This window comes from Podarcis cretensis, assembly GCF_951804945.1.
Source record: "Podarcis cretensis genome assembly, chromosome: 6".
In the NCBI taxonomy this organism is placed as follows: Eukaryota; Metazoa; Chordata; class Lepidosauria; order Squamata; family Lacertidae; genus Podarcis; species Podarcis cretensis.
In genome coordinates, this window is record NC_137175.1 from 44,141,428 (window position 1) to 44,154,095 (window position 12,668).

Sequence of the window (12,668 nt, forward strand, 5' to 3'; positions counted from 1 at the left end):
AGGAGGTCCAGCCTCCTCAAAAAGAATCACAATGGGAAGGGGAATGAGAGACACAGCTGGGAAGGAAAGGCACTTCCTGTTCAAATGGAACAACCAGGCAGGTGAGTGGGATGTTTGCCCAAGAGCTTGGAAGTGGTGGGTGAGGTTCTGGAGGGAGGGAAAGAAAAAAAAAGTTTTGAACACCTCCTCCCAAAGTTTCTCACTGCACAGGGAAAGGCAATCCACCTTTCCACCATATACAGAAATGAGAAAAACAGGCTGGTGCAAATAACTCCCAGGACAAGTGTGTCAGTTCAGATTGTAACTCGTGTGCATCGCTAAAGTTAACCCCTGCTAGCTGGCCAACATTGGCACAAGGCGATTAGTAGGAACAGCAAGATCTGTGTTATTTATAACCTGTCAAGAGATGCTAATGGAAGGCGCAGAGAAGGTGAGTCATCACAGCTCCATCCACAGATTCAGAGGGTGGAGCAACATCTGGGCCCTGCTTGGGGGGTTTCCTAAGAGGCGAGGTGGATCATCTTGGACAAGGAAGCAGAGAGAACTGATTGTGCCTCATCTCAAAAAAGAAACAGAGAATGGTGCATCTAGTTCTCATTCTGGGGAGATCTTTTCTCTTTGCTTTCTTCTGACCAAAGGAAGGGAAGAAATGGAGTGGGGAGATCCCAAGACACTCAGAAACTGGGAGAGAGCAATCTGCCTCCTGGAACTTGGTAGAATTGCTGAAGGAGGAGACCATTGCCCCAAAGCCCAAGCACTGATGGGAAGGGAAGGGAGGGAGTGCCAGAATAAAATGGAAAAAAAGGAGCATGGAAGGAGCGAGGGCAGGGAGATTGGAAATAACAGATTTGGACACAGGATTAACAAACAGAGGAAGCAATTTAGGACCAAGAGGAAAGAGATGACAGGGCCTTTTCCACTTTCCTCCTTGTGAGTTAAGTGCCCCAATTTTCCAGACTGCAAATAGTTTGGCCTGATATTTGAAAGCAGGGGTGGGGAACTGAATGTGACCAGAATAACCAGCTCCACCTACCTGTCAATCACTTGACATCCCAATGAAATCCAGTGATTTTCCCCTGTTTTGCCCACAGGCATCTTCAGAAGCCCAATTTAAAGGGCTATCTTGACCCAGACCTTGTGGAGATCCGACCATCAGGACATTGCATAATGAAGGCCCCAGGTCCCCTCTCTCTCCAGGTCAAGGATCAGGTGCAGGGTGGTGGGGAAACCTCTGCCCAAGACCCTTGAAGAGCTGTTGCCAGTCTGGCTGGAGAATACTGGGCTAGGTGAACAAAACCGCCTGACCTGGCACAGAGTTGTTGTTTCCTAATGAAGTGAAACTGTGAGGCTGGTTCTTCTGAAGTAAAACCCTACCACAGGTGATGCCAACTGATCCACGACCCCACTGCCAACAATACTACTCACAAGAGCCAGTGTGGTGTAGTGGTTAAGAGCGGTGGACTCGTAATCTGGTGAACCGGGTTTGATTCCCCGCTCCTCCACATGCAGCTGCTGGGTGACCTTGGGCCAGTCACATTTCTCTGAAGTCTCTCAGCCCCACTCACCTCACAGAGTGTTTGTTGTGGGGGAGAAAGGGAAAGGAGAATGTTAGCCGCTTTGAGACTCCTTCAGGTAGTGATAAAGTGGGATATCAAATCCAAACAACAAGGTAAGTGGCATTTCCAAGGACTGTGACTTTGGCAAGTCTTTCCCGAACGGCTGCTACATGTTCTGAAAAATCACACACCAAAGGAACCTGTAGGGTCCAAACCCATTCTAATCATTATGAATGTTTAGAAAGGACTATGGACAGAGGGGATTTTGGCAGCCGTGTATTCGTAAATTTTGAGGTGCAGGAGCTCATTGTGACAGACCCCACAACCACACCCTCCAAGGAGAGTCCAAAAATGCAGAAAGCTATGTTGATCCATTTTAGGCATGGACATATGCGCACACATACCAGATAGCATCAGTATACTGTATTGCATAATACCCAATTCATTAGGGTCAGCTGATGGCCTAAGGGCAGTAAACTGGCCTCATTATCTGACTTCCTCTATGCTAAAATACCACAAACAATGGTAAACCCTGAAATTCTTGTTATCACCTCATTCACTTGCTGCAGCAAGGCAGGACCCCTGACACTCTGGCAGATGAAATCACAGCAAGAGTTTTGTTTGTTTTTAACTATCAAGTGGCATATAAATTTTATGAAATAAAATAAATAGCTCCTATGCTGGAAAGAAGTCTGGCAGTTGCTTTCCCTCTCCACTATGCCACAGGTTTGGGGACACAAGGCACCTTCTCTTTCTGTGAACCTCACAGCTACAAGCTATGTAGGGAGGGTCCTGTTCCTTGTGTGTCTGAGGGTGAGCAATTGTGAGCTTTGTGGGGTAGGCAGGCAGCTTAAATAGGGGACTGGACGGGGGTCCCTACACAAAGTTCTGTACCTTGGTTCCCCCCTCACATTAGTTCTTCCAGCAATTCTGGTTCAGCAGAAAAACGAGAAGCCATCAGTGAAGAGAGCGACCTAAACCCTTCTGCTGACTTTATCCTCTATCACTCTGGGAGGGATGGCAACCACCAGGTGTGTTAAAACGTTTCACCATGGGTGACAGCAGGGAAATTAATGGAAATTACGTTAACCTCTTTTGATTGCTTCCTTCCCTCTACTTGCAGTGTAATAAAGTCTGCTGTTAACTGCGGCAACGATCACAATGATTAGCATTTTTATAAGGTTTTAAAAGTGGTCAAAGCGCTTACATAAATTATTCTGGATCTCTCACAACAACCCTGTGTGGAGATGAGCCTGAGACAATAATGGCTTGCCTAAGGGCCAAAGTGTTCTTTATATGGTAGCGGCAGGATTGGTGTCCTGATTTATTGGTGGTGATGATAATGATTATTAAAATACAGCTGTGGATCTGACCATAAGCAATAGGGAGGGAGAACATGATTTTCTGGCGCTTTCCTTCCGTGCTATTTTTCAGATGAAAATGGTCACCCCCCCCCAGCAGCACCATTCTGTTTGGTCTACTCCCCCCCCCCCAGTTGTTGGGGGCATCCAAAAATGTGACACAGCATTGCGCACATGTGACATCACACGCACGATATACAGGCACGTCTATGTTACAGTGGCAGGCACCCACAATCCTAAGGGTGAGATGGCGCCTCTGTTAGCCACAGTCTTATACTTAAGACCAGGGGTCAGCAAACTTTTTCAGCAGGGGGCTGGTCCACTGTCCCTCAGACCTTGTAGGGGGCCACACTATATTTTTTTTTTGGGGGGGGGGAAATGAACGAATTCCTGTGCCCCACAAATAACCCAGAGATGCATTTTAAATTAAAGCACATATTCTATTCTACTCATGTAAAAACATGCTGATTCCCGGACCGTCTGCAGGCCGGATTGAGAAGGCGATTGGGCCTGATCCATGATTAAGACAAAACCATTTTGTCCTCTTTTCTGCAAATTGGTCACTGCAGAAGCACTACCTCTCATTTTTTCTCTCTCACACACGTGTGAAAATACAACTCCTTCTGATACCTCCAGTGGGCTGCTGCTTACACCATGTTAAATCTACTCTACCTGCAGCTTATTGGGAAATTTGTGGGTTTCCTTATCCACACACGGAAAGGGGCCTCTCACCCTAACTGCAAGACTCAGGAAAGCAGATGTGTCTGTGCTGCTATCTGGAAAGGCCAAACAGTTCCCTCTCCTCTGCATCTGGTGCTAAAGTGACTCTGCCCTCCACTGCCTTCCTCGTGACTCATCTATTTCTCCTTTCGACCAGTGGGCAAAATACCACACCCTTGGTCCTTGAGGGGAAGAAGAAAGTTCTCTTGCTTCCATACGCCTTGCTTGCCCAAAGAAACGTACATCTGGTATGGGAGCTTCTTAAAATGGCAGAGTTGTGAGAATGTTAGAAATTGAAATATGAAACCTAGGAGCTAAATGGCACCTTAAACTTAGGTTATGGGTGCAACAACAGAATGTCTAGGTGCACTCTTTAAATCACAAGAATACAAAGCTGAAAATGAATGAACTGCAGCTAAAATATTATGTTCATTTTTCACATGGTCTAGTCCTTCTGCTGCCCACCTCCCTAATATTCTTAAGAGGGTCTCTTCTCCAGCCTTCAGAGACTAGCTAGAAGTGGGGAGGCAGAAAAGGGTCCTCTTTTCCTTCCAGCAGTGGCAGTTTTAATTGGAAATCTTAGGCACAGCACAGTGCCCAGAGATCAGAAATTGCTCTCACTAATTAAATTCCCTGTCACAAAAATGTGTCTAGAACAATGGGAGTTTCGAGCACTGAGTTATGGAGCAACAAGGAGGACTCCTGAAGAAGTGTGTGAAAAATGCACCTCTGAAGCATAGTTCTGAATTTTTTTAAAAAGCTAATTGAAGTTTTCCCGAAATCAGTTTGCTTTATACATCTTTGCAAAGAGAAAGAGGGGTGTTAAAGTTATTCTTTTAGCACTGCAAAAAATATTGTTTAAAATGTGAAACTCTGCATCTGTATAATTTTTTTTAAGCCATAAAGTAGCATAGTCTGACGATATTGTTGCTTTTTGGAACCATTCTATCAACTTCTGTGAGGTTAATATCAACAGTAGGGCTGGGCAATATGTGGTTTTCAACATGATGATATACCACCCGCTAAACACTGCGATATACCGATATGTCACAATGTCTGAAATAAGGATGAAGCTATGTAGCAGCACTGGCTGGCTTCATGGTTTCCCCCTTGTTGTGAATTTTGCCAGCGACTGCTTTTGTAATTTGCTGCTCCCTTCAGGAGGCAGGGGAGAGTTGATCCAGCAGTTAACAGGGGCTGCAGGAATCAAGAGAAACATTGGGTGGCTTCCCAATTTTCCTCACATTGTGATTTTTGCACAGCACTCTCACACACAAAATCATGATTTGCGATATATTACAAGGTCAAAAATTATGAAAACAATATGACAATATGTAGAGCTCTCCCCCCCCCCAGCCAGAATCCATTTTGGATTATACAGTCGTACCTTAGTTTTCAAGTGGAAACCATTCCAGAAATCCATTTGACTTCCAAAAACGTTCGAAAACCAAGGCACGATTTCTGATTGGCTGCACTCACTTATGGGTTTGCAGCATTTGGGCAGGGCTGAGAAAGATTCCCTGTCTGGAATAATGGACAATTGCTTCCAAGCAGTAGAGGCAACACTGAGCTCAATGGACCGTTGGTTTGACTTGGTGCAAAGCAGCTTCCCATGTTTCAGTGCAGGAACTGCACTGCCAAGGTACAGTCATGTGTAACAGCGATGCTGTTAATTGCTACCCTCAGGATTTAAGCACACACGACTGAGAGCTGCAGTGCTAGCAACGACTGTAGGAGTGCACGGAGCATTTCTAAAGCAGTCGTACAATGCTGACAACAAGGAGAGATGCTGTATTACAAAACCAATCCCAACTGTTACACCATCTCATGTGAAACAGTGTCTCAGTAGCTAGAACCTCCAGGTTTGTCTGGGAGAGTTGAGAAATCCCCTCTCCTGCTTTCCTTCAAAGCGGGGCCTCCTTCTTTTCCAGCAGGACATAGTTGCACAAGAGGTAGTAGTACAACAGATGCAATCTTTCTTAGCACGTAGGCAAAAGAATAGGAAAGACTCTGCCTTGTGAATAGCTGCAGCTCTTGAAAGCATGGAAGCTCTGCAAAGTGGGGGGAGGGGGTGCAGCCACAGGAAGCATTTGCAAATCAGCCGAGGGATGTGACTTGCCACATGTCAACCTAGGGAACCCCTTGTCCTTTTTATTGGCCCGCTCTCTAGGATCCAATCTTCTGTCTCTCGGTTAACTTCCCACAAGCTACGGAAAACCTGGTCAGCACAGTTTATTTATAAGAATTCTTATAATATCGGAGCGGTTCAGGCAGAGAAGCTGCAGTCCGCAGGCACTGCCTCCCTCTCCCGCCCCAGATGGGAAGCAGCATCGCTTTGGCCTTTCTTTTTTCCTCTGAACCCAAGCGCCTCTCAGACCCGTCATCACCCTCCAGTGCCATGGAAAGCAAGGGAGAGGGATGAACAAAGGCAGTCAGGAAACAGATCAAATTAAAATTCCCAGCCTCCCACGTGGCGCTGACTCCCACACCCCTCCCTGCCAGCCATAAGCTGCTCTGACGAGCTGCAACTTGAGAGGCGGTAACGGAAAGGGTGAGCTGTTACCATAGGAAGCGCACTTTAAGAGCAGCATTAGCTCCATCTAAGAACATTTACTGGCGATGATGGAAAGATGGAAAAAGCAACAGTGCAATGCTCCACCCTTTGCGGACGCTCTTGCCAAGGTCTCCACCAGCAGGCAACCACCACTTCTTTCCCATGAGCCCTCTGGAGCTGGGAGGGGGAGCCGGGCGAGGGTTGTGTGCATGTGCGCTGCTCCCATGCCGAGTCCACACGAATATGTATCCATCACCCAAGATGGAGGTATGCGTACTGGGTCTCCCCTGTGGAATGTGCTGATGAAGGCTTGTGCTCCGAAACAGGAGCATTTGGGCAAGCCTGCTCGGCATTCAGGGTCTGCAGCTGCTCTGCACCAGGGGTCAGCAAGGTTTATCTTGCCTGGGCCGGATCGGTCCGTGGAGATCCCTCCATGGGCCGGATCGCGTGTGCCCGCAATTTTCGGCATCTGTGCAGATGCGATTTCTGGCGCCGCAAAAGTGAGTCCCCACACCACGCCGGTTTAACAAAGTGTGCGAGCAGGCAGCTTGATTCGAGGGCAGCTCGTGGGCCGCTTCTGGCCCATGGGCTTTAGGTTGGTGACCCCTGCTGTACACAAACAGGAAGACACACATTTGCCTTGGATGAAGTGGGCTCCAGTTTGCCAGAGATGATGCCCACAACAAATCTGTTCCGGTTTTAAGGCAGCAAAAGGCACTGCAAAGTTTGTATGCTGCAGGGATGTGCATTCCCTGAAATGGTTTAAAGCTCTTGCACAAAATGCACACTTGCCTTCCCTCTTTCTTACCCAACTTACCAGAGTATTAAAAAAACACCAACCCTATCCTTCTACAATAAGAGGACAACCACATCAGAATCAGTTCTAGCACAGCCTGTGTTAGAGAGCCAGTGTGGCATAGTGGTTAGAATGCTAGACTAAGACCTGGGAGATCAGGGTTCAAATCCCCACTTGGCCAATGGTCCAATAGGTTATTTTTTTTTCCTGGGAAAACCTGCCATTTACTGCTGAATAAGAGCCAATCCCAAATGAGTTTTCAGCAGATTGGTTTTTGTTCTGATTCAGCAGTAAACAGCAGGTTTTTCTGGGAAAAGCAGCAGGACCAAAAAAAGAACCTCTCAGACCCGCCCACGACCAAAAATCAGAGCACAAATGGAAGGAATCAGGGGACAAATGGAAGTGCAGATGAGCTGTCACTGGGTGACTTTGGGCCACTCACTGCCTCTCAGCCTAACCTACCTCGCAGGATTGTTTTGAGGATTAAATGAGGAAGGGTGAACCTTCATGGAGCTCCTTGGAGAAAAGGGTAGAGTATATAAATGCAATGATTAGATAGGTAGGTAGACAGAGAGACAGTATCCAGTACTGACTTCATAAAGCTGAGGTATGGGATGCAACTCCCACTCCCTTTTTGGGTGCAAACAATGCAGCAAGACAACAACACTGACATCACAGCCACAAATACATCAGCATATGCACATGTCAGGCCTAGCACATAGCACTGAGCAGAAGACACTGTTCAGAAGACTTCCAGATTTGTACCACTTCCGATACACCGTACTCCATAGTTCAACTGTAACGTGCTCATTTCTCAGTGTGTAGCTGGAACAAAGGAGGGGAACACACACACACACACAGTCAAATTCCCTTAGGGAGTGGGAAAGCCATCTGTTGCATATCAGTGAATCAGCTTCTACCATTTGCTATCTAACTGGACAGACACAGGAGACCCGCTGTTTAAGGACCGTATAGTCACATGGACAGCCATGTATCCAAGACAAGCAAATCTGGCTAACTAGCTGAAAAGCTGTCTGCAGAGTCTTGCCCTCAACTTCAGTAACTGAATTAAGTTACACAAATGTAACTTCGCTCACCAGATGCTTTTACCAGCCCTTCGCATGAGTCCAAAATTGCATGCTGCATGTTTCTAGCTACATAATACTTACAAACACACACGTTGAGTCCAATTCAACATTATACCTGCTGTCTCCCCCACACAACTGTTTTGAAGGTTCTCCAAACAGCCCCAGAACTGATGGGGGGCACATGGGCAAGGGGGGGGGGATTCCTGTTGCACAAGCAGAAATCCGTGCACAGGATTTCTGCTGAAATCCACCCCTATCGTTCTGCCCAGACACTGAGACCGAGTGCCGAGGGCCTTCTGGCAGTCCCCTCGCTGTGAGAAGCCAAGTTACAGGGAACCAGGCAGAGGGCCTTCTCAGCAGTGGCACCCACCCTGTGGACTGCCCTCCCACCAGATGTCAAAGAGAAAAACAACTACCAGACTTTCAGAAGACATTTGAAGGCAGCCCTGTTTCGGGAAGCTTTTAATGTTTAATAGACTATTGTATTTTAATATTCTGTTGGAAGCCGCCCAGAGTGGCTGGGGAAACCCAACCAGATGGGCAGGGTATAAATAATAAAGTATTATTATGATTATTATTGCACAGGGCTTCTACTGATGGGGCTGGTGGCCCCCACCACTGCCTTGCCCGAGGAAAATATGCCTTTGGGGATACAGGGAGCTGGTTGGTGAGTTGTGGGCAGAGGTTTTTTTCCTGCTGAGCTCTAAGAGGTGTAAACAGAGGAAGGGGGTTAGGATGAGGTGTAACGGGAGGTGGGTTGGCAATAGGTTAGGCGGTTGGTGAGGGTAGTATATACTGGGGTTGGTGAAGAATGCAAGAAGGAGCAGCCCCTGCTCTCTGTGTGTTTATTCACACATACCAAGCTGCATTAAGCACTTCCTTCCACATGGCCACCTTGTCTTCTAATAGGAAGAAAATAAATACTAGGTGGAACTTGCTCCTGGCCTGCTGACCAACTGGGGCTCTGCCATCAAGCAACTCTGCTTTTTCATACAATTTCTGCTTCTTGCAGAAGGAAAAATCTATGACTGGGATGCCCAGAGAGGAAGCAAAAAGGGGAACCTGCAGACCAAGGCTAGCTACATGGGAAGGAGAAAACAAGAACAGCCAGGATGCTAGCAACGCAAGGCTGAAGCTGCAAACAATGCAAAACTTAGAATAGTGGCATGGGTTTGGGGCACCCCAGACGTGCATTTGATGGGGTGGAGATCAAAAACGTAATCGTAGGCATACTGCCAATCAGGAAGATTTGTTAGATAATGGCAAAACACACCATGTTTTCTGCTTAGTGTTGCATTCACAGAGATCCCGATCCAGGAGTACCAACACAATGTCCCATTCACACCAAATATATTGACCCTGCATTCAGACACATAAGACATGGTTTATTGTGACAAGAATAAACTGCAGCGATCCTCAGGCTTGTGCACTCTCCTCTCATCCCATGTCCCTGGGAGGAGGAGCCTGTTAGCTTTGCTTCACCCATAGTTTGTCCAGTCATCGTAAACAATGGCTTGTTTGAAAAACAGCTTCAAGGTGGAGGAGGGGCAAAAGCTTGCTGCAACCCTTTGTGTCTTATTCCCATCACACTAAACCAGGGGCAGCCACTGTAATACCCTCCATAAGTTGTTGGACTCCAACTCTCATCACCCCCTGCCAGCATAGCTAATGGTCAGGGATTATATGAGCTATAGTCCAAGAACATCTAGGGGGCATTAGGTTAGCAACCCCTGTTCTAAAAGATGCATGGAATTGGCCATTGCCTTTTGTTGAAAGCGTGATATAACCTGTTCCACTCTGCAGGATCTGAAGCCCTTCACTAAGCAGCGGTGAGTAACCTATTGACCTCAATATGTTGTTGGGCTACAACTTCTGCCATGCTGGCTGGAGGTCATGGCAACTGGAATTCAAAAGCATCTAAGCCACCTGTGTAGTAAAGGGGCACATGGACACTGCTGCACTTAAGTGGCACAGCAAGAACAGTCTCAATATTTGGAAAAGAAAAACTTTTAGAAACTAGTCACATGATGAAGGGGAATGTTGCACCACTCATCAACAGTGATGCTGGGGAGTGCTGTTGACATTTATGAGACACAAAAGCCAGCTAGCTGGGGAAAGTCATGCCTTTTCCTTACCATATTATGGGTTGAGCGCCTTGAAAACGTGATGTCCCCATAGGCTCCCAAACAACAAATGAGCAGCAAATGCACATCTGTTGCTCAGTAAGTGGATTGCCTGGGAAAGCCCTAAGTTCCGGATTCTAATTCTTATCTTCAGCATGCAATGCAATCTCTACCTCAAATCATGTTCCAATAGTTGTAATCTCTAGTACAAAACAAGTTCCGGTACTTACAGAGCCACAAGATCCCATCTAAAAGGAGAAAGAGATGGACCACTTAGATGCCCCCCCCCCGCCTAATAAACAGCTTCCTGTTTCCTGAGCTAAAGAAACAATTGCTAAGCTAAAGTGCTAAGTAAAGCCACAAGGATATTTGCAGCTTTAAAAAAGAGAGAGGAAAACAAGGCAGGAACTGGAGCCCGATGCATCACCCAACAACACTATGGTTTTATGGAGATATAATGTTCTCGTATTTAGAGAAGGCAGAATGAAAAGAAAAGAAAAGAAGAAATAATGCATTTCTTGGAATCATACCTGTTAAAAGCATCTTGAGAAGCACAGATATGCATACAAAAGAGAAGAAGAAAAACATTGCATTGTGCCAAGATGTTGCACAATGAGAAAGAAGACTATTTTGGAATTTTATTTCTCAAACATATTTTTTCCATAACACATCTTCATGTCCCAACAGAACATAATTTTATTTTTTTAAAAAATAAACCAAGTATCTGATTTTTTTATAGCAGAATTTGCAAGTATTTTCTGGACAGACAAATGCAAATCCACATTCTGCTCATCAATTCAAATGATCCTGTACCAGGGGGAAAACAACAATTCATCTGTAATAAGTTTCCAGCATTCACAAATTGTTCCCCAATTCCAAGGCAATCTTTTTCAACACAGAGATAAAAATGCAAGCATGCTAATGCATTCCACCTGCTGTATTTGAAATTCAGGTGCAGAGAAAACAAACTCTTGGGTGATTATTCTATGGGAATCACTGCTAGCTTTTTTAAGAGTCTTTTTCTTAAGGTATTCTGCCTTTGGCAGCTGCAACATAGGGAAAGAGGAAGAATCGTGTGTGTGTGTGTTAACATGTGCAAGGGAGTTGGGGAAACCTTCTGGTAAGTTGTGAGGGGAAACTTTTCCATCTATGGCATTGGTACGTCTTTCTAAGTATCTGCCATAAATCATCCAAAGCCTCACTCTTGAGACTTCAGTGCTGCTGGGACTAAGAGACAGATTGGGGACAGCACTGCAAAGGAAGCAGGGCCGAAGGGTTAATTTTGTAAACCAAACTCTGAGAGCAAATCAACATTTATTCCCATTCTACCCAAGATTTGGCACCAGCTCAGGTGCAATGCTATGCAGAACGTCCGTCGGGCAAGGGACATGAGCCAAAGAAACAGGAGCTGGGCTGAAATGATGAAGACGGGGGTTCCCATTCCCAACCCTATTACCCAAGGCAAAGCCATTGTTGCACAGCCATAAGTATAAACCGCTTCCCTATCCTTTTACACACACACACACACACACACACACACATACACACACACACACATCCGTGTCTTCACCCAGCACATTTTCTGAAACGGAAACCTCCCTCCCATCTGTGTTTGCACAATGGCTTATTTCTGGGGCCCTTTGGAGGGTTATTGCATTCAAAATAATCCTCTCAGCCTCCTGAATGAGGTAATGCAGAAAAGCATGAATTGGGGCAGGAGGATATATACTCAACACAAACAAATAATGCAGGCTGAGACTTGCCATTCAGCTGTGTGAATTAGTGGCTGTTGCCTCTGCCAAAGCATTGGGGGGAGGGGCATTCCTCATAATTTTATTCCCCCTTTCCCACATAGGCCTGTTTTCAACAAGCATCATTTGGGTTTGCTTCTTTTTTAAGTGTCCCATATTACAGAATATATAAATACATATAAGCTTGAGAAAGAATGTGCTGAAACCAGAAAGGCCCTGCCAAATGTCTCTCTTTTCAAGGTTTACGAGATGCTGTTCTGCTACAATTCAATTGGAGATGCAGCCTGGCTGCCCCCTCCCCACTCAGGGAATGGGCAAGGTAGGATAGCCTTTGCTAACCTGGTGCGGTCTAGGTATTTGGTCCCAGACACCATGGGAGTTTCAGTCCAAGACATCTGGAAAGGGCTAGGTTGCAGGAGGCTGGTGTAGACCTCGTGGAGAGAGTGAACAGATAGATGAGGGAGATGCTTCTGCTTATCCGCATATTCTTGCCTCCGTTTCCCATTGTTTATCAGCCTTTAAGACCAGTTGGGAAACTAAACAAGGAGAAGCTATAAGGGGTACCAGTGAGTAAAGGCTTTCCTATTTGGAAGCCCAGCCCAGCGAGTCTGGAGTGGAGGTGTTTTGCAAGCACAGTGGATATTCAAAGATGCCTCCACACAGAGACAAGATACACATCAAGAGCTGAGCATGTGCAAAGATGATGACAGCTCACTCAC

The 12,668-nt window shown here is 46.2% G+C and overlaps 1 protein-coding gene across 8 annotated transcripts in view; it reads right to left on the minus strand.

Annotated features, from left to right (window-relative positions):
- Positions 1 to 12,668, minus strand: part of ATP2B4 (ATPase plasma membrane Ca2+ transporting 4) — a 166,996-nt gene that overhangs the window by 99,703 nt on the left and 54,625 nt on the right. The gene's annotated exons all lie outside the window — the stretch shown is intronic.